This window comes from Cygnus olor, chromosome 3, assembly GCF_009769625.2.
Source record: "Cygnus olor isolate bCygOlo1 chromosome 3, bCygOlo1.pri.v2, whole genome shotgun sequence".
Classification (NCBI taxonomy): domain Eukaryota; kingdom Metazoa; phylum Chordata; class Aves; order Anseriformes; family Anatidae; genus Cygnus; species Cygnus olor.
In genome coordinates, this window is record NC_049171.1 from 108,671,196 (window position 1) to 108,690,984 (window position 19,789).

At 46.1% G+C, this 19,789-nt stretch overlaps 1 protein-coding gene across 1 annotated transcript in view; it reads right to left on the minus strand.

Moving 5' to 3' along the window:
- Positions 1-3,408, minus strand: part of MRPS5 (mitochondrial ribosomal protein S5) — a 65,415-nt gene extending 62,007 nt beyond the window's left edge. Inside the window, exon 1 of the mRNA XM_040552321.1 lies at positions 3,390-3,408. The gene's annotated coding sequence lies outside the window, so the exon portion shown is untranslated. The remainder of the gene's footprint in view (positions 1-3,389) is intronic.
- Positions 3,409-19,789: the final 16,381 nt, after the last annotated feature.

Sequence of the window (19,789 nt, forward strand, 5' to 3'; positions counted from 1 at the left end):
AACATTACCAGGAGATGGAGATCAGGATTGATTATGGAGATCTCAAAGGCCTTAGGAGGAATGAGGTGCCCCAACCCTATTACCCATCAGTGAAAACTGTATCAGAAATTGTTTTGAGAATCTTCCTCTGCCTCCTGTGAGTGAGACAGTCCCAGACATCCACTGTAGTACAGAAAATTACGAACACAAAAATATGCTTACGCTGGAGACTTAGAACAAAATCTGAAAGACTCAAAGGGTTGCCTAAATATATGAGAAGCTTCAAACCCAATTAATAACCAGTGTACCTTCTGCTATATCACCAGAAGTTAATGACATCAAACAATAATAATAAAAAAAGGCTGCTGAGAAGTTAAGCCGTTTCTCTGTTTAAATTTATCCTGCACAGAATGCATTTTTAAGACAGGTTTAATCATCAGACCAGCCAGGAGAAATTAAGTAGTTGAAAAATGAGTTCTCCAAGCTGCTAGTAAAAACCTGCTCCAGACATTGTAAGAGGGGCAGGTGTTGATCTATAACAGGCACACGAGGAGATTTTAATTTATAGGCCTCCCATACAGGACTGGCAAAGTGTTTTTAATGCTGGTGAAAACCCAGAAAAACAGAGGGAAAATCATGCCCTGGAAGGAACAGTGAAAGCATCGTACCAAATATCCTTAGGAATGTTGGACATTGCGGTGTAATAAAGTACTTCATTTTTTCAGTGGATGCCCTATGTCATGTTGCTTTCTAGGAGAAACAAAACCCTAACACCGTTTGTGAACAGCAGCACTGAAGCTGTGAGTTTGATGCATGGCGACTGCTCTGCAGATAATGCTGAATCCTTTTTTTTTTTTTTTTTTAATATCAAGGGCAAGGATGCAAACTCTGCCGCTCCCTGAATCTGCTGCAGATTTTGGCCTTTGCTGAGCAAAGGGACCACCTGAGATTCAAACAACCCCAAAACAACCCTTGAGGGAAGGGAGTTTGGAAGCAGTGGGACTGATCCAGGAAGGGGAAGGCTGGAAAGTCCAGTGTGGAGGTGGACAGTTGCTTTGGAGGAGGACCTGACGCTTCGAAGCAAAGCCTGGCAGGGCTGTGCAGTGGCCCCCGGCCTGGGTGGCAGCGCATCCTCCCTGCCACGCCACCCGCGAGAGCCACTGTCAAATGAGATGAATGGGAACCACTTGTATAAGAAAAGCAACATTAGTTAAAAAGTCTTAATATACATTTAGTTAATTACTAAGTGAATGACTCTGATGCTGTACAAAATATGCAGCTGTGTTTAATGAGCTGCTAAAGCGTTCTCTGTGCAAACTTTAATAACGTCGCTGTTCTCACGGAGGAAAACTGCTGCAGGGGAAAATGCATCTGTTCATACCTAAAATGTTGTGAGTGACAGCTCGACCACTATTATCTTTAGGGCACACAGTCGTCGTTTTCATTAGTATGATATGTTAAAATATTTAATGCTTATCACTAGTGTGCAGCCTTCAGGGCAGACTGTAAGCCCAGCTGTGCTGGTGACAGAGCAGGCAGCTCCAAGATAGGTTAAATAAAACTGGAGAGCAAAGTCAACCCCTGCTTCTTTTGGCTTTCCAGCCTTTTCCTGGCCTCAGCCCTGGAAACCTCCTTGTGCTTTCCCTGGACTGTCTCCAGCAGGCCTACATCCCCCGCTCAGACACAGCTCTGCAGCCCCCCGCGGAGACCAGCCGACTGCACCATGCAAGCAGGATGACTGCCCGTGAAACAGCCCAGTATGAGGCTTACCTTCCCCACGGCAGCACCGTTGCCTCTTGTCTGCCTCGTGATTGTGGCTCAGGTGCCTCCAGGAGCCCTCCAAGCCAAGGTCAGGCTTGCACTGACTCCTGCCCTTCACTGCTCCATGCCGAGCTGCGTCTCCAGTCTGTCAAGAGTCAGCTCCTGGAGCTGCTGCCCTGTGCCACTCTCACAGGTTGAGGAAAAGGCATTAGTCATAAATTAATGCTATGAAAAAGAAAAGCTTACATACTTCAGAATAAAAGCCATATTGCTTTTTCAGAAGTCCTACCACAAGGCAGCACCCACCAGGCTGAATGTTAAACCAGCCCGGTGTACCCAACAACTCTGCTTTGTAGTGTAGAAGGCCGTACCAACTTCACAGCTTATCCAGACCAGGACACATGCTGATCATCTCACCCTAACTGCAATGACAACTCGTAGCCAAGCTGCACCTTCTGTATGGTCTCAGGGAATGGGAAACGAGCAGTGCAGAGGCAGGCTGTTAGTCTCAAAGTGCCCACAGGAGAGGCTGCTGGTGCTTCCTCCAAAGCAGCAGCTGCTGGCCACGGGCACCCCAGTGCCCTGGTCCTTTTGGGACATGTTCTTCTGGTGTGGCAAGAAGGGATTTGCTCTTACTTGGAACATTCCCACTTCCCAAGTGCTCCTTATCCCCACCATTGCCTTCCCAGATGATGTGATAGAGAGGGACCCTCACCCCATTTCAGATTCAGTGCCCCCAGTGTGGCACGGGCACACGTGCGATGTGCCTACGCAGTTGGTCAGACGGTCCTGCACTCACCAGAGCATGGGCTGGGTGATTTAAGCTTTGAAGATGATCTCCAGTCTCAGTCCCGCACCTCCCTGCAGCTGAGACGTTCTCGATTTATGGGCCCAGCTGCCTGGCGGAGAGGGGCAGCACACCGGCAGTATTTCTCTGAAAACTCACCCCAAGGGTCTGCTGCTGCCACAAAGTCACTTTCAGCAACCTGATGGATTGAGACAACCTGAAACGCGTGGAGATCTGAGAACACCTTGAGAAGCATTTGTTTATCTGTTCTCAGAAGAAACCCAGCCACTTGGGAAGACAAGTTTCAGAGATGTTTTAAACATCTATAAACAAAGCCAAATATTTTGACTGCGGAGATGTAGCGACTGCCACGCATTACAAACACAGTCAGAAGCACATTCTGCTGAGCACATGAGCTGGCTGATGGATACTCGGTCTGCCTGCTATTTGCTGCCTCGTTCAGAATAAAGCACCGATGCTCTGAATATAAATCATGAATACATTATTATATTTTCTGCACAGAAAATGTTTTAGTCTTCCCTGATTTTCAGAAGACTCGAGAAGGACCGAGCGTAAATATTCTTGCCTGGATCATTTCTGGAGGAAAGCAACCATTAGCTGCGGCAAGAGCTACATCTTAACTATGCAATTACACTTCTGTTCTGTCATCAGCCACTAATGCCTAGGGGAGAGAGCGTTTATTGCAGAATTATGCTGAAAAAGAAATAAAGCACCTGCGTGCCCGGGAAATCCTGACTTGGCTTGCTTCACAGTAGTGGCCAGGCCTATTAGCTCCATCTCCTGATAAATGTTATGAGCTGGTTGTGGTTTATGGCTCTCTGCTCAGGTTTCTATAGCTCACCTGTGAGTAACAGCTACGAACGTCTTGCAGCTTCACGGATTGCTTCGGTGGATGCCTCTTCCTCTGCCCTGCAAGAACCCTGGTCCCAGAGCTGCAGACTGCTCAGCACCAGCTCTCTCATCTGAGAAGCAGAGCGTAGAGTGAATTCAACAGTTTCCATCCAGGCCAGGAGTGTCCCCACCTTGTCTTTTATATCATTCGCTCTCTGCATTAAAATTTCATGCTGAGCCTCCATAAAGAGTACAAGCATATTTTGGAAATATACACGGGGCCATAAAAATCCCACTTCATACTCTGCTCTTTTCAGTTCACAGCTTTAAAGGAGGCTCACAAGATGTTTTATTGGCTGAGTTACTGGATGGGAAACGGCTTGTGGATGGAGCTAAGAGCTTCCTGAGATTTTTTCCAAAGCAGGCAAGCCTCCTCTGAGCCTCTTTGATCTTCAGTAACAAGACCTCCCAGGAGACTTACAGCTCTTCCTGGTTACTGCCAGGCTAAAGAGAACAGTATTTTTTTCTCCTTTTTTTTCCCTGCTATTGAAGCATTTTGCCTTCTGGGCACAGCTTCCCTCCATAACAGCCTGATTTTACTTGTCTTTAAAGAAAGGGAGAGGCAGACTGGAGAGGGAGGACAGCAAAAACGGAGGCCAGCCAAACCAAAAGAACTAACCTGGAAGAAGATTAAGGATGAGAGCCTGTCTCTAATCAGCCCCGTGCAGGGAAGAAGAGGCAGGGATGGGCAGAGTGGCTGTGCAACCCTCCAGGTAGCGTAAGCCAGCAGCTAAGTGTCCAGCACTGGGTTCCTGTCCCCAAAACAGGCACCTCGATCGTGCCACAGTATTAAAGGCATTGCAAAATGCACTGGGATACCAGCTGGGTTACTGCAAGCTGCTTCTTTGTTTGGACCGACCTCCCAGGCCCATGCAACCAGTGCAGCCAGAGCAGATCAAGTGCAACCACTAGAGCTGGAAGAAGCTGAAGCAGAACTATAGAAAAAGAAAGTAGTAGTATCGAGGCAAGAAAACACTCAAGCAAGAGAATAAGGCACCTGGCTGGCTCAGAAAAGAACATTTTCAGGCACTATACACCTTATAAAAAGATCTTGACACTAGGTAAGGGGATTTTTGTTATGGGATCATCAAAACTTTGAGCACAACAAAATAGCTTTCCGTTAACAAAACATTTCATCAGCGGAGTGATACAACTCAACACAGCCATGAGTTTTCTTCCACAAGAGAAAGCAGAAAGGCTGCAGTAACCCTGCTCTGAGTGCATTATCATTGCAGAGCAGCTGCAGCATCCTTTGGAGTGATGCTGGGGCTGAATTGAGCTCTACATCTCACTTTTCTGCTTCCTTGCAGTGCTGTTACTACAGCCGACAACATCCCCTTGCAGTGAGCACAGAGAAAAACAAGAGAAGCATGGACTGCTTCCCCACCCTGCCAACCTTAATTCCTCCCTCCACTACAAGCCCAGGGCTTGGATTTCCACGACACTCAAGCTAAAAGCACGTAGCTCCATGAAGCAACAAGTTGTTCTCATGCTCAATGCAGAGGTGTGTTTCCTCTGATCTGCTCACAGAGGTTTTCCTCTGGGCATGGGACACATCAAGTCCTAGACAGAGCAGAGGGGAGCTGGCTGCTGACCCTATATAGAGTCACTGTTTTGTATGTGTTCCCCCAGGTCAGCTGGGCCGATGTGCTAATTTTTGTGTCTCTGACTCTTTATTGAAGAGGAGAGCTGCCTTTTTCAGTGACAGCAAGTAAAGCCTTCCAGCTCTGCAGAGATCTGCAAAGGAAACATGACAGTGGTGGGTAAGAGAGCCCAGATGTGGGAGCACCAGAAGAAAGAGCAGAGCAGGAAGCAGGAGGCGGGTGGTGGATACGCAGCAAGTCAAGAGGCTGTGAGCAGCTGTGAATCCAGGGAAGACTGCAGATAACGCCAGGGAACTGGCAGCTGGCAGGCGTCGGGTGGAGAGCTGGGTGCATGCTGGTGCTGGAGAACCAGCGGTGTGATTTCTCTCTCTTCCTGAAAAAGGCTCAGGGTTGGGTTGAGTTGTACAAGTAACAGCCCTGCAGCATCAGGAGGCTGAACTCGGGAGCTGTCCTACTCCCCCCTGTCACCACAAGGAACCTTGGCCAGATTGTTTGGGCAGGTGTGTCTAGGTGCTTGCAAGTGTCCGAGAATGGGTGAGCAACTGCAATCCGTCTTGTTTAAAATTAGCTTTTTCTTCTCCTTCTGCAGTTTCACTGTGAGCTTTGCCACAACTCTGCTCTCTCTCCACCACCTCTGAGGCACTCGGGAGATTGGCCTCCGCAGGGCCATTCTAGCCAGCATTCAAGGAGTCCAAGATGAGTCTACACCTGCTCAAAACTATCCCCCAGATAATGTTTGGAGTGTGTAAATTACATGGATAATGTAGGATAGCTGCTGCACTACCTTATTTCTGAAGACAGGTGGGACTTCTGTTTGTTTCTTGCCACCCAAACGTTTCCAGGAGGTGACCTGCAGCCTCCTTGGTTACCAGCTGCATTAGCAGCTGAATTTGACAGCTGTGAGCTCTTTCTCTCCAGGGGCTTGTGTCTGACAAATGCTGAAAGCAGTTCAAGACCAACTCCATCTGAATAGATTGCTAATTTTTCACGTACTAGAAAAAAATGATAGCTACAAAGGCCAACAATGCAGATGAAAACAGCAAGCAATATGTTCCTTTTTATCACTGGTAGGACAAGTTCACGTGAGCAAAAGATATGCATCATATTTACACTACACTTGTACCCAGAGCCCTCCCAGTCTTCACAACACCCACTTATATCTTGTGCAGGAAAATATCACTTGCATTTGCTCTCATTTGGTACCAGTGTGGATTTTGCTATGCCATACAGTCACATGCATATATGCCATACAGCCATGTCCAGCCCCCTAAAAAAATCCCTTTTCAAAAAAAAATAAAATATATTTCCAGCTATAGATTTTACCCCTCAGCCCAAATTTGAGGGGTAATTTGAGGTTGGGAATGGCTGAGCAGCACCTCAGGGAACTCTTGTTTTGCAAGGACCTGCCTCCTCACCACTGCGTGGCGTTCCTGCCAAGAAATGTCCTGTGTGCCCTCATGCACAAAGGGAGCCAAAGATGCCACAGGACACATAGTCCAAGCAGAGGTTTTCAGCCTGGGATGAGAATGTTGTTCAAGTTGAACTTGAACTCAACTTGAACTCCCTCTGTTCAAGGCCTCTGGGTCCGATAGCTATTGACATGGTTATTACCCATATAGAGGAGCACAGGTATCATTTTGTTCTTCCAACTCAGAGCAACAGACCACCGGGAGGCAGAGCTGAGCAGCAGAAGAACGCCCTCGAAAGAAACTTCCAAAAGGTAGTCTCAGACCCATGGCAAAACCTGTGGTTAAGCCAACTCTTCCATCGGTAAAGCAGGCATCTGTACCCAGAAACCCAAGTGCTGGGAATGTGCAGTAGATGCTCTGTGAAAACCACTTAGAAAGGGACAGCTATTCTTGCAGATAAGTCTGTATATGTATATATATGCGTATCTATCTCCTTCTCCTTCTCCTTCTCCTTCTCCTCCTTCTCCTTCTCCTTCTCCTTCTCCTTCTCCTTCTCCTTCTCCTTCTCCTTCTCCTTCTCCTTCTCCTTCTCCTTCTCCTTCTCCTTCTCCTTCTCCTTCTCCTTCTCCTCCTTCTCCTTCTCCTTCTCCTTCTCATTTTTTTTTGATGAAATGGAGTGGAAAGGCTTAAGACTGTAAAATGAATGCTCCTTTCTGGCTCCAGACCAGGAGGCAGAACAAAAGAACGCTCTGGCCATTTGAATATTTAAATGTGGTCCAAAGCCAGTATTTCTGAGACTCTCCATTTTACAGGGAAATGGATTTTTCACAATGCACACTGAAGCAGGGATCAGAGTGGCTGTAGGACCTCCAACCTGCAAAACTCAGCTGAATATGGCCCTGAGCAATCCCATATAATCAGGCCTGCTCAGAGCAGGGAGTTGGACTTGAGATTTTTGGAGACAACCACCATTATTCTGTGATTCTGCGATTTAAGGGGTGGGAAGGGACTTGCTAGAGCACAGGGGAATGCAAGCCTAAGAAAGCAATCTCTTCTATCTCCCTCTCTTCTCCACACAAAAGCATAATGCGCAAAACATGAAATTTTAAAATCCTAAAAATATTCCGTGGTACAGTCTCACATGGCACAAGGGTGGGTGGGGTCATTTGGTCTTCTTTTAAACTAATTTTTCTTTCTTTTTTTTTTTATTTTTTCTTCCAATTGAACATCAAACAGCTCCAGTCTGAAGCAAGGCCTGAAGGATTTGCCCTCCCTGGGCCTGGCCTACTCTTGCAGCGGCGCGAGGATGCGATCCGTGCTGAAATGTCGCGGTGGAAGGCACGCAGTGGGGACGGACAGCCCCATCGCCTTTCCTGCCTCTGGTTTTCCCAGCTGCTTTCTCCACAGACCCAAGGCAGGATTCTTCGCTTTTGCAGTGAGATTATCACGTGTTCTTATTCTTTCATGTCAGAGGCATTGCTCCATATCCAAGCGCTTCCACTCAGCCCTCAGAGCCATTTGTGAATTCGGGACCCCTAATGCCACCCATTGACTGCAGGTCTAGTAATCTCCAAATAGTTTCTGCTTCTTCTTTACTCATCTTTTTTTTTTTTTCTTTTTTTTCTTTTCTTCTGGAAAAGCAGTCACTTTTCAGATTCTACTAATTCTCATTGCTAACTAACAAGATACACATAAATGTACAGGTAATATAAATATTATAGAATAATTTTATTGCAATTGTGCATGTCTGCAATTTAGTATGTGTCATACACACGTGCATGCACATCCTGGATAACATAATGTATCCAACAGGCATGCAGAAACTACCTGGCTTCCAACCAGCAAATCCTGTGATGAACAGCAGTTCCTCAGCGGGTGGGGAACTGAATCATTAAGGTTGGAAAAGACCTCCAAGATCATCTGGTCCAACAGCTGAAATCTGCTGCTTCAGCAAAGCAAAATTCACTTGGGCCCGCTCCTCTTGCCCATGGGTGAGTCTGGTCCATGGATTGTGTGAAACTTCCCCAGTTTCACTAGTACCAGTCACACTCATGTTCAAGAAGAGCTTCCTGATGGTCAGGGGGAACCTCTCGTGTTCCAGTTTGTGCCTACTGCCTCTTGTCCTGGCACTGGGCACCGCTGCACAGAGCCTGGCTCTGTCCTCTTTGCACCCTGCATCATTTCTGCATCGTTTGTTCACAAATTCTTCATCATTTGTTCACTCATTCTTATTATTCTAGTATAATGCAGAGACTGATGAAATATCAAGATGCAGTGCCATGTTTTTGTCCTTTGCAGACTTCTTTCTTGAAAATCATCATCTCAGTAAGCCCTGGTCTATAACTAGCCCTGTCTGTCGTCATAATACCGGGTATACTGTGTGCCATATATTGCAAATCCTGCTTACCCTTTACTGCTGCATCCACAGAAAATTGAACAGCACAGAGACCTTTGCAATCTGAGTGTCACAGACGTTACACAGCTGCTTTTGAGTTCTCAGCATTTGTCATCCAGGCTGCTTGGCAGGAATTCACATTAACGATAGATTACAGTTTAACATTATGCAATTAAAAAAAATCAAATTTCTTCCATGAGAGAGACTTTAGCATTGTAGAAAAAAGAGTACACGACATTGCAATCAAAAACTCTTATTTGGGGGGAAGACAGTGGAATAAAGTTTGCACAGGCAACATGAAATCTGTTACCTGCTAAATCCTGAGTACTCAGTTTTACAGTGGCAATCACTTTTCCTTTAATGTTGCTTCTTGTTATATATTTTATTAAGCCAGAATTTATTCCAGGCCAGAATCCCTCTGGATCCTTTCTCCTTTGGTTATTTCCCCTACAACATATTCCCCTACAACTTTTAACTGCACCAGTGTAAAAAATGGATAGGCAGGTTTATACATCAGTATGGCCACCTGGCTTTCTTCAGAGAATTACAAATGTTGAAGAGCCAAATGTTGGACCTCAGTCCTGCAGGGGCACCAGCGATGTTCTCAAGAAGCCCACTAACTCTTCAGACCCTGTCTTACCTGTACAAAAGTCCTTACTGCACCTCTCATTTGTCAAGGTCAAGCAACAGCTTTCTGCTGCAGACCTCTGCCACTAATCTGCTTAGTTAATTAAACAAATCCCCAGACGCAATTACCACTGCTAGTCAAGACTTCTGCAGATGACAAAGCCAATGTCCTGTTGACTTTAATGGGTGCCTGACAACAGGCACTCATGTAGGAACGGGTGTATCTGTTCCCTTGGTTCGCTCATTTGCTTGACCCTGGTAGTTTTGTACCCAATTAAGATGTAGCACAGCCATCAGGAGAGCAGGCAGCCCAGGAAACAGCTGCCATCACAGGGCTTCTCAATGAAAGTCACCCAATTTCCACATGCCCTTGCCTTCCTACCTCTGTTTAAAAGCATCATAGTGACTTTCCACAGAGAAAAGGGGCAGCTCAGTGAGTGAGTGAGATCAAGAAAACCAGCCTAATGATATTTGCTGCTCTTTACTTCTCCAACAATCATGGAGCCTTTTTTTTTTTCCCTTCCACTTGACCCTGCTGCAGAACTATTTCAGCCTTTTAATGTGGCTTTTAGTGCTTCCCTTTCTGCTTTCCTTTCAATAGCTGCCCAAACACAGCACTCACACAGCAGCCTCCGTGCATGACCACAGAGGCTTCTTCTTTGGTCCCCAAGAAATGTGACCACTAACCCCTGTTCCACCTTCAACCCATCCAGTGCAGGGAAACTCTTAAAATTCCTCTCTTTTAGTAATCTAGCAGCACAAGTAATCCAGGCTTGACAATTGCAGAGTCTTTTTGCTGCCACGTTCACAGCATTCTTTGCTCCAAAACCTGGTTTGCATTTCCAAAGCTGCATGAACCAGACCCTTCCTGACAATTGATTTTATTCCTAAATTCGATCAGAGCTTGGGGATGCACTGGATGGTCCTGGCCACCCTGATCTCCTCCTTATTTTAGCTCTCTCCACCACATCCTATTTCCACATGAGTTTCCTTGTTGGGCACTTGTAACGCTTGTAAAACAAAGCAATCCCTTTGGGAACCTTCATTTTCCTAAGGCTGCTGGGTGCAGTCACATCACAGCTGTGGTCTCAGCTATTTCTTGAACGAGCCCTCTACTGAAAGCACAAAATGATGGGTGTTTATTAACAGTAGTTCTAAGTGATGTTTTACAGAGGATTTGTCCCACAGAGCAATGTGCAGAGATGTGAAATAAATCTGATCCCTGCTGTTTACAGCTGTTTGTGCAGCTGAGTCACCACTGTGGTTTATTCTAAGGGTCACTGTAACTGTTGCTGTTTCAGAAAAAAAGAAAGTAAGTCTAGAAAAATTATTCTTAAAGCCCCTATCTCAGCAGGTTCTTTTGTGTTTTTCTCCTTTATTGCTTTTTTCTTTTCTAAGGAGGAGGAAGTGGAAGATGTTATCATTTCACTTGTGCGAGATTTGAGTGTCTGCTTAGGTAGATGCTAATGCAAACATTGTCTTGAGTTTGAATAATTAAACTGAATTATTTTAAGATCAGCATCTACCTTAAAAGCACTAAAATCTTATTTCTGAATAAATGTCTCCCATAAATACTGGAAATGCCTGGCATATATTTTCCTTAGGAATAGACAGTATTTGCCTCTGAGCACTTACAATAAACATTAAATTCCAAATGCTTTCCACTCAGCTGCAGGACTCATTCTCCCTTTTTTGTCCTGTTGCTTCCATTCAAAGCTGTGCAACCAATTGTTTTTTCATTTACTTAGCAGTTAAAGAAACAATTTCCAATACCATTTTTGTTTTTAACTGAGGTCCCTAAAAGTTAAAAATACATTGCACGTCAGCAAATGAATTTTAGCTGGAACACAACTTAAAAAATATAAGTTGACAAGAATATAAATTTGCATAAAAAGCCCAATGCAGTGCTTTGAAAACAGGCAAGATCAACATTTTCTGAGTTGCTGTGAGCAATCTGGTGAAATGGTAACTGCAGGAGATTTTTAGTGTCAGCTGAATGTGATTTGTTACTTTCCCATGTTTATGAACCAGTTGCAGTTTCCTCACTCCACGGATTGTGGACTGCTGCTCCAGCCACAGATCCCACGCTGTGCTGAGCAGAAGTCATATTCTCAGTGTCTTGTCCTGAAGAGATTTATTAAATGCGCTGAGCAAAGACCTTGCAACTAAGGATCAGGTTAGGAAAGAAGATTGGTGTTGGTGTAGCTCTGTCCTCAGCAAAATCCTACTAACTGCAACAACGCATTTGGAAAATCCTTTTTGGTGCTAGTGTCTATAATCTTGATATTTCACTGCTTTGAGCGATGCTCAGTCCTACGCAAAACTCACATTTGAATTCTGCTTGCGTTGGTCTGGGGCGTTGCATTGTTCCTCAGACACATCCTGGATGAGATCTCATAGGATTTTCATGGATTTTGCTACATGCAGACATATGCAGGCTGGATAGACATAGGTTCCTATTAAAATCATCAGCAACCAGACCCTTACGGTACGTTAGGACTGGCAGGATCTAGGCTTTACATCCCAAAAGGGTTTTATAACATGAAGTTAATTGCATCTGATGTTTCAACTCCTCTGTTCCATCGAGCTCATAATGAGACTCTGGCAAACAATTTCTTCTGAATAATTTGTTGCATGAATTCAACCTCTTTCCCAGCTGACAAAAGCCATGAATAGACTGCATTTCCTCCATCACATTCACTGCTGCCTGAATGAACGGAAATATATTTTTCCCTGGCTTGCCTTTCTTGGAGGGCAGGCTGGCTATAAAAACAAGGCTGCCAGTTCCCATCTACTCTTATCTTTGTTCAGTGGGGAGAGTCAGCCAGTCCTAGCTGCCCTCTATCCTACAAAGCAACCTGCTCATGGTTGTGGGGTGAATGGACCCCACATTTCTGGGAAAGGCACAAGTCTGGCAGCTGCCACACGGCTGTCACCACGCTGCGTTTCCTCAGGAAGCTGGGATGAGCGGCATGCAGCATGCAGCGGGTAGGGACAGGACGTCGCCTGTCACGGCTTATCAAGAGAGGCAGAGGCACATTCTGCGAGCGTGGAGCTCAGAGCTGTTCCCCATGCTGGGAGCAGCTCGAAGTGCCGATAGCCCCGCTTTGAATTCGGGGGCTGATAAGCTTCCACACTGGTTTCACTCCCAGATAGAGAAATGCTTGTTTGACATGTTCCCTCAAATACGTCAGGAGCTTTTCTGCTTCATTGGCCCAGCACCGGGCACCACAATAATACAAATCAAAAAAAAAAACACATTCTGCACAGACCAGTGGTCCCTCCATTCCTGTGGAAAGATGAGAGGGGGACGGGGTGGCTGTGCCTAGCAGGAGCACGTTACTAGTGCTGGTAGAGCAATCAGCATGCTGAAACCACAGCCTTGCCCCAAACACCCCAGACTTCATGTGCTTTTCCAGCACAAGCAATCCAGGTGACAGTCCGTGGCTGGGTAGCAGCCAGAAGTCCCAGCTGACACCCAGAGGGACACTGCCCTGTTGACCCCAGGCCAAAGGACCAGGATTTCCTCCGGGCAGCTGTCACCTACCTGTGCTTGTGGCAATGCCGAGCACAAGCAACAAGGAGCAGTCTCAGTTTCTGGGGAGTAAGGCTCCTGACAGCCAGCATGTTCCAGCACGGCTGGCTGTGCTAAGCAGACACAGTGCCCCCAGGTCCAGGTACACCCACACTTAAAATCAGCCTGCTCGCAACCTCAGATCTCATGTCATCCAATTCAGCATCTAGCATTACTTTGCTCTTGGGTGGAAAGAGACCTGGAATGTAGCCTGAAGCTGGCTGCAAGTAAAACTTGCCAGAACTGCAAAGTCAACCCTACCTGATGACAGATGTGTTTTTTTTTTTTTTCTTTCCAGACTGTGACAGCCAATATCCAAAATATCTCAATGACAAGTCTGCTGGACAAAACAGGTGAGTGTTTTTCCTCTCTGAGTGCACTTATGTAAGGTCAGGTTTGGGCTGTAGGTAAGAACTGGATAGCTGTGCTTTCCCTGAGGATTTTTAATTCAGCCCTGGGACATCCCATCCCACACAGCTCTACCCTAACACGGCTGGTTTCAGGCTATCAGTGCAAAGGGCACAGCCCATTCCTGTTCCCCTCGCAGAGAACAGCCCAGGACAGTGTTCCCTCCCCAGTCTCCATCCTGGCTTTGCCCATGGTGAACAGGACAAACACCTGGAGAACTGGGAGATCATTTCAGCTGACAGCAAGAAGAACACGAGGCAATTACCTGGCCTGCAGACGTAGAAAATGTCTCTCAGCCAAAAAACAAGCTGCGTCTTCCAATTTGACCTGCTGAGAGTCACAGGGCAGCCTGTGCAGAGGGCAAGCTGGGGAGCACATCCTGCACCTCACCCCCTGAATGGCACAGCTCAGGACACAGAGCCTCAGACACATCTCTCTGTCAGGCTCCGTGCTTCTTACGGTGCCTGTCCCATTGAAGGCAGTGAGACCCCTGCTCCCCCCAGGGCAGCTCGTCCTCCACATCCTTGCCTGGTGAACATAGCCCCATTGCAAGCAACGGGGTGGCTCTCAGCCATCTCAGTTCGTGCCTCTGGTTGCTGCAGTTTATCACTGAAGGAAATGCCAAATTTATAGTTAGGGGACGTGTCCTGATCCAGCCATTGATCTTGGCATGACCAAGGCTCAATGATTTTCTTTCCTGATCTACCTCTGTCTTATTTCAGTGGACACCAGTTTCATTGCAAGCATGCAAAAGTTCTAATATTGATAATAACTCAATGAGACACAGTATTTTTTTCTTCTTTCTGGCCATGTGTTTTTTTTATTCAGAAAGACTATGACCTTCACATATTACTGCAATAAAAAACACAGCAATGCCATGCCACGACAGCTGAGTTTTCTACATACAGCACAGACCTTTCTCACCTATTAAAAAAAACGAAGAGGACAAACATGCACAATACCTTCCCTGCTCATACTTTTCTGGACAACTATTTTCAGCCTAGGAGTGTCCTGAAACTGTAGTTTATTTTTTTAATAGATCTAGCAGATGCTGTCCTGCACCCATAGTGTCTCTTGGAAAGGAGTTCCGCAAGTTTACATCTGAAGCATGATGAATTGCCTCACTTAATTTATTCTGGATTTGATCTCAAGCAGCATCCTTTTATGACCCCTGGTTCTTCTACATTCGGACACTATTTATTTCTTTCAGACCCCTTGAGATTTGGTAGAGTACTATCACATGACCTCCCAAGGCTTTGCTTTTCTAAGCTGAAGAGTCCCAGCCTAAGTGATTTATCATTGCTCATAGGGAAGCTGTTACAGATCTCTGATCATTTGTCATCCTTCATTGAGCCTTCTCCCATTCTGCTCTTTCCTTTAGTAGAGATAGGGGATCAGAACTGAATGCTGTATGCAGCCTGATGGCAGTCCATGGATTGTTTTGAGAAGCACAGCAATACCCTTTAGTTTGTCTCTGTTCCCTTCCGTTTAATTACAAATTCTTGATTTGCTCTTTCAGCTACTGTACACAGAGCTGGCACTTTCATGACTTGTTTGTATCGCATCCACCAGGTCTCCCCCTCTCAAGTGGTAACAGCCAGCTCACAACCCATCACTTTATATATAAATATAGGATTTTTCCTTCCCTGTTGTATCACTCTGCAGTTGCTTTCACCTGCTCCTGAAATTCCACCAGTTTTCCTTGCACTAGTAATAAATTATATATTTTTGAAAGTAATTTCAAAACAACATTCTTTTTCACGATTTTTGATTAAAAATTGAAAGTCTTTTCTTTCCCTTCTCTCTCCCTTTTTTTTTTTTTTTTTTTTAAACTGACCCCCGTTTCAAATAAAACAACATTGGAGAGCAGAGAACAGATGTGACTTTGAGAAACATTTGGTAAGAGAAGATTGACAGAAGTGGTTTCTGACCCCATTGAACCTCTCCATTTTCTTTATGATTATGACTTCAAAATCTTAGCTTCAGAGCACGTAAAAAAAACCTTCACAAGCAGGCACTAAGATAAGGCACAAACCATGCTATCTGCAAAGACTCATTAGATAAGGGAAGGGCTCTTGTGGAAAGCAACAAAATTCATACCAACTTGACGAAGAGGGCCAAGAGAAACTAGCTGTTTAAAAGAGGTGATATTTTGGCAGAAGAGAAAATGCTGCTAATGGAAGCAATCGCTTAATAAAGGCAGCTCCTTGTATAACAGCCTGCTCCTGTGTCTTGTTTGAGCAATTACATGGTGTTGCACTACGCAAGCACCGCTATGTAAACAACTCAGTGTCATGGTCTGATGCCTTCCAAACCATTGCACAGGGACATTATAATTAACCTTAGTGATCCACCATTATCCAAACAGCAATATCTTTATTTTATTTTATTTTTTTTTTCCTAGAGGCTCTGTTTTGCCCTATGGCCATGTGGTTAAGGGTGAAGGCTAGGAAATTATGCCCAGTTTGTTTTGACAGGAAGAGAGGCTGCATTGTCTCAGGGCAAATGGCACATTAAGGCTCCTTATATGTTGGTGGAAACTGGAATTTCCACCTACCACAGGTGGTTTCTGAAGCGAAGATAGAAAAAGATCAAGATGATTTTTCATCTGCTGCCCTCAGGAATCATAATTCATCTTGTCATTGTTACTTGGAGAGGAGAACAAAAAACATTAAGTCTTTCCATCTGACTGAACTTTACAAAATGTGCCCATTGGAGGTGTGAGTGTGCCTGAAAGCATGCAGTGCTGTTTGCTGTGCAGTATTCATGGCTGGTTATTTTATGTCTTCTCTCTGCATTGAGTTCATTACAACTAGTACATTAATTTCTTAGCAACATTCGTCTCACTGCTCACCCTAACTCCCTACTACACAAAACTGATAATCTGATTAAAAAAAAAATCCCCAATGATACTTTGAAACTACTAAGAGGGGTGAGTCATCTCTTTAATTTAGGCCATGGTACTATCTGAAGCGATAATTTCTTTAGTTTAGAGAGAAAACAGGGCTGCCTATGCCCTCTTCCTCTTCTTCTGCATTTCAAACTGCATGCAGAACCTCACCCCACATGGCTCCCACACTTCTCTGCTCTGCCGACTTCAGACATGACCACGCTGCAACCGTTTCTCATCTCAATTATTTAATGTTCCCTTTTTCTTTGTGAGCGATCACATTAACCCAGTCTCCTCATGTAAGAAAAATTATCTTCCTTACAGATCTATGAGGTGCTAATTAGCAGCCATGGCTGGGTGTTTGCAGCAGACATGCTTCTCCTGTCTGCAAAGCCTTGTCACCATAGATGAGAATACAACACTGCATTAGGAAGCTGGAAATTTGCCCTGCTGGGCTCTCCATCTGCTCTCTGTCTAGAAAGACCAAGAACAAGTGTTTCCAATCAAAGCAGAAAAAGGAGCTCCAACAAGCCATCCCATTTCACTGCTCTGTCCCACAACTTCTTGTCAGTACCGTTTCATGGATGCAGTATGCGCAGGAAAGGTTCTGGGACTGTTCTGGTGAAGGAGAGGGAAACCTGCGCTTAACATCATCTGCTGGTCTAGCTCTTCTCTTGCAGAGCTGTGTACTCTGTGCGTGTGTGTGTAATAACACCAGCCAACAGTACAAGCCAGCAGTGTGCCCTTGTGGTGTACCATATGTGGTATGTGTGCCCACATATTGGGCTGCATTAGCTAAAAGGCCAAGCAAACTTATTTTTCCACTCTATTTGATACTACTGAGGCTGCACCTGGAGAACTGTGAATAGCCTGGGGTTCCCCAGGACAAGAGTCATCCAGCAAGGGACCAGTAAGGTGATCAAAGGGCTGGAACACATCATGGGTTGCTTTTGTCTGGGGAAGAGAAATCTTATTGCTGTCATCAGCTGCCTTAAGGGGGATATCTCAGAAATACGAATTGGAAGAAGAAGAGGCAAAGTCAATAAATTGCAACAAGGGAAGTCACAACTGGAAACGAGAAAAAAATTCTTCCCTGTGAGAGCAGTTCAGACCTGGAACTTCAACATGAGAAGAAGGCCTGCAGAAAAGTCCCTGAGAGATTTTTCCCCCATCACAGCCTTCCTGCACAATTACTAGCTGTGGTAAAGAAGGCTGCAAACACTATTTCATTGAGATAAAGGCCCATCAGCTTCTTTCCTTTGGTGGAAGAGAGGTGCACACTGCACAGATTGCAGGGCCCCCTCCCCAGCATCAACTCTGGAAGCAGCCCCTGCTTTCTGGTTGAAAGTGGAACAGATCTCCACGCTGCAGCCCGTGGAGGAGCCCCCGGTGGAGCAGGTGGATGTGGCCTGGAGGAGGCTGCGGCCCATGGAGAGCCCCCGCAGGAGCAGGCCCTGGGCCGGAGCTGCAGCCCGTGGAGAGGAGCCCACACAGGAGCAGGGGGTCTGGGGGGAGCTGCCACCCGCGGGGGACCCGTGCTGGAGCAGTTTGCTCCTGGGGGATGGACCCCGTGGTACGGAGCTGTGTGGGAGCAGTTCTTGAGGAGCGGCTGCCTGTGGGCAGCCCCCGCAGGCTCAGTTCGGGAAGGACGGCATCCCGTGGGAGGGACCCCACGTGGAGCAGGGTCAGAGAGGGACCGTGAAGGAGCGGCGGAGACGAAGCGTCAGGGACAAGACCCCATTCCCAGTTCCCCTGAGCCACTCAGGGGAGGAGGTAGAAGAGGGTGGATGTGGGGGAAGATGTTTTTAGTGTGCTTTTAGTTCTCACTGCTCTAGTCTGTTAGCAGTTGGTAATAAATTAAATTAATCTCCTTTACGCTGAGACTGTTTTGCCCATGACGGTAATTGGTGAGTGTTTTCCCTGTCCTTATCTCAACTCGGGAGCCTTTTCTCATTGTAATTTTTCCCCCCTGTTTTTCTGTGGAAAAGAAGTGAGAGAGCATTGTGGAGGAGCTTAGCTGCCCATTGCTGTGGTGCACCAGTTCATGTGAGCACAAGCAGTGGAGGAGAAGAAAACCACCAGGTCTGTACTTAAGGATTTCTTGCCTGGGTCCTTCAGCCCCAGAATATAATGAGTGCCTTCCAAAAACCCTTGAGCATTTTGTTATCTCAGGAAAGCTACAACCCCTCTGAACATGTTAAACTTGAGCAACATCCTGCTACAGAAATTCCTAAAATGAGCCCAGTCCCTTTGAGGCAAGGCCCATCTCCCTGCCTTGTCTACATAGCACCAAGAACACAGTAGCTTCTGCCCCCAGCTACGCACCCTTGGCACAATTGTAATAATTTTCAAGGAAGGTACATTCAGGGGAAGAAGCAACATCTGTGTTGGTATCCAGGAACTTCTCTCCAGTCTTTCCAAATCAGCAGGCATTGCTGAGAGCCAGTTAGCTGCATCCATGGACCTGACTGATCCAGGAATAAATGTAAAACAGCCCAGGTTACTGGGGCTTGCAATCTAAAGCTCATTTCCACCTCCCTGCTCATGTCTGGGCAGAAGGTGAAGAGCTTTTCTGGGCAAGACTTCATTAAGGTTGAAGAATTGTGGCTGTAGACAGTTATTTTCTGTAGCAGAGCTCTGTGATGACTGATGCTTCATATTAAACCTGATTAGTATTCACAGCAGAACAGATATGGAGGTTCAGAGCAAGACTCTGATGTGAACAATAAAATGGAAAAAAACCCATAACATTGAAATGCTGCTGGTTGATTTTTTCCCCTCCAGTGTTAGCTCTACTTTTGATTACAATCCCAAATGCTGCCCAGGAGGAGCGCAAAAAAAACAAAAAATCTGGGAGTTAAATCACTTCTCCCAGGCAGTGCAGCTGAACACAGCAACCACAGCTTTGGCCTTTGCTGCGGTGCCAACAGGATCTGGGGGTTCTGTGCGTGAGCTGGGTGGGGGAGAGGGGCAGGAGGGACTGTGGGACGGAGAAGGCATGGCATGCCTTATGCTGCCAGGCAGCTGTGGGGAACTGGTATTTTCTCCTGCTAGCCCAGGGTGTTGGCCTTTTGTGGGTGCTCTGCATCCCTTCCTCCTGCCCAAGGGAGGCCAAAAAGCCAGGCTATGTTGGACTGTGGGATGGCCAAGCGGAGGAGAAGGAATGAGGATGAAACACTGTGCTGACTTTTAGGGAGGCTGCCAAGGAAGAGCTGAAATTTAAGCCTCGTGTAAGTGTTCTTCCCAAGAATGCTCCACCTCCTGACCCTCACCATATTAAATGCTACTATGTTCCTCGGAGCTTGGCAGGTTAATTTCTGGGAAAAAAAAAGAATGAAGCGAGAGTAAAACATTTCTTGAAGTGTCATCAACCACTATGGCATTGCAGGACACTGCAGAACTCAAAGGCTTTGCACTCAGCCATGTTGGTGAAGAAAGATGGA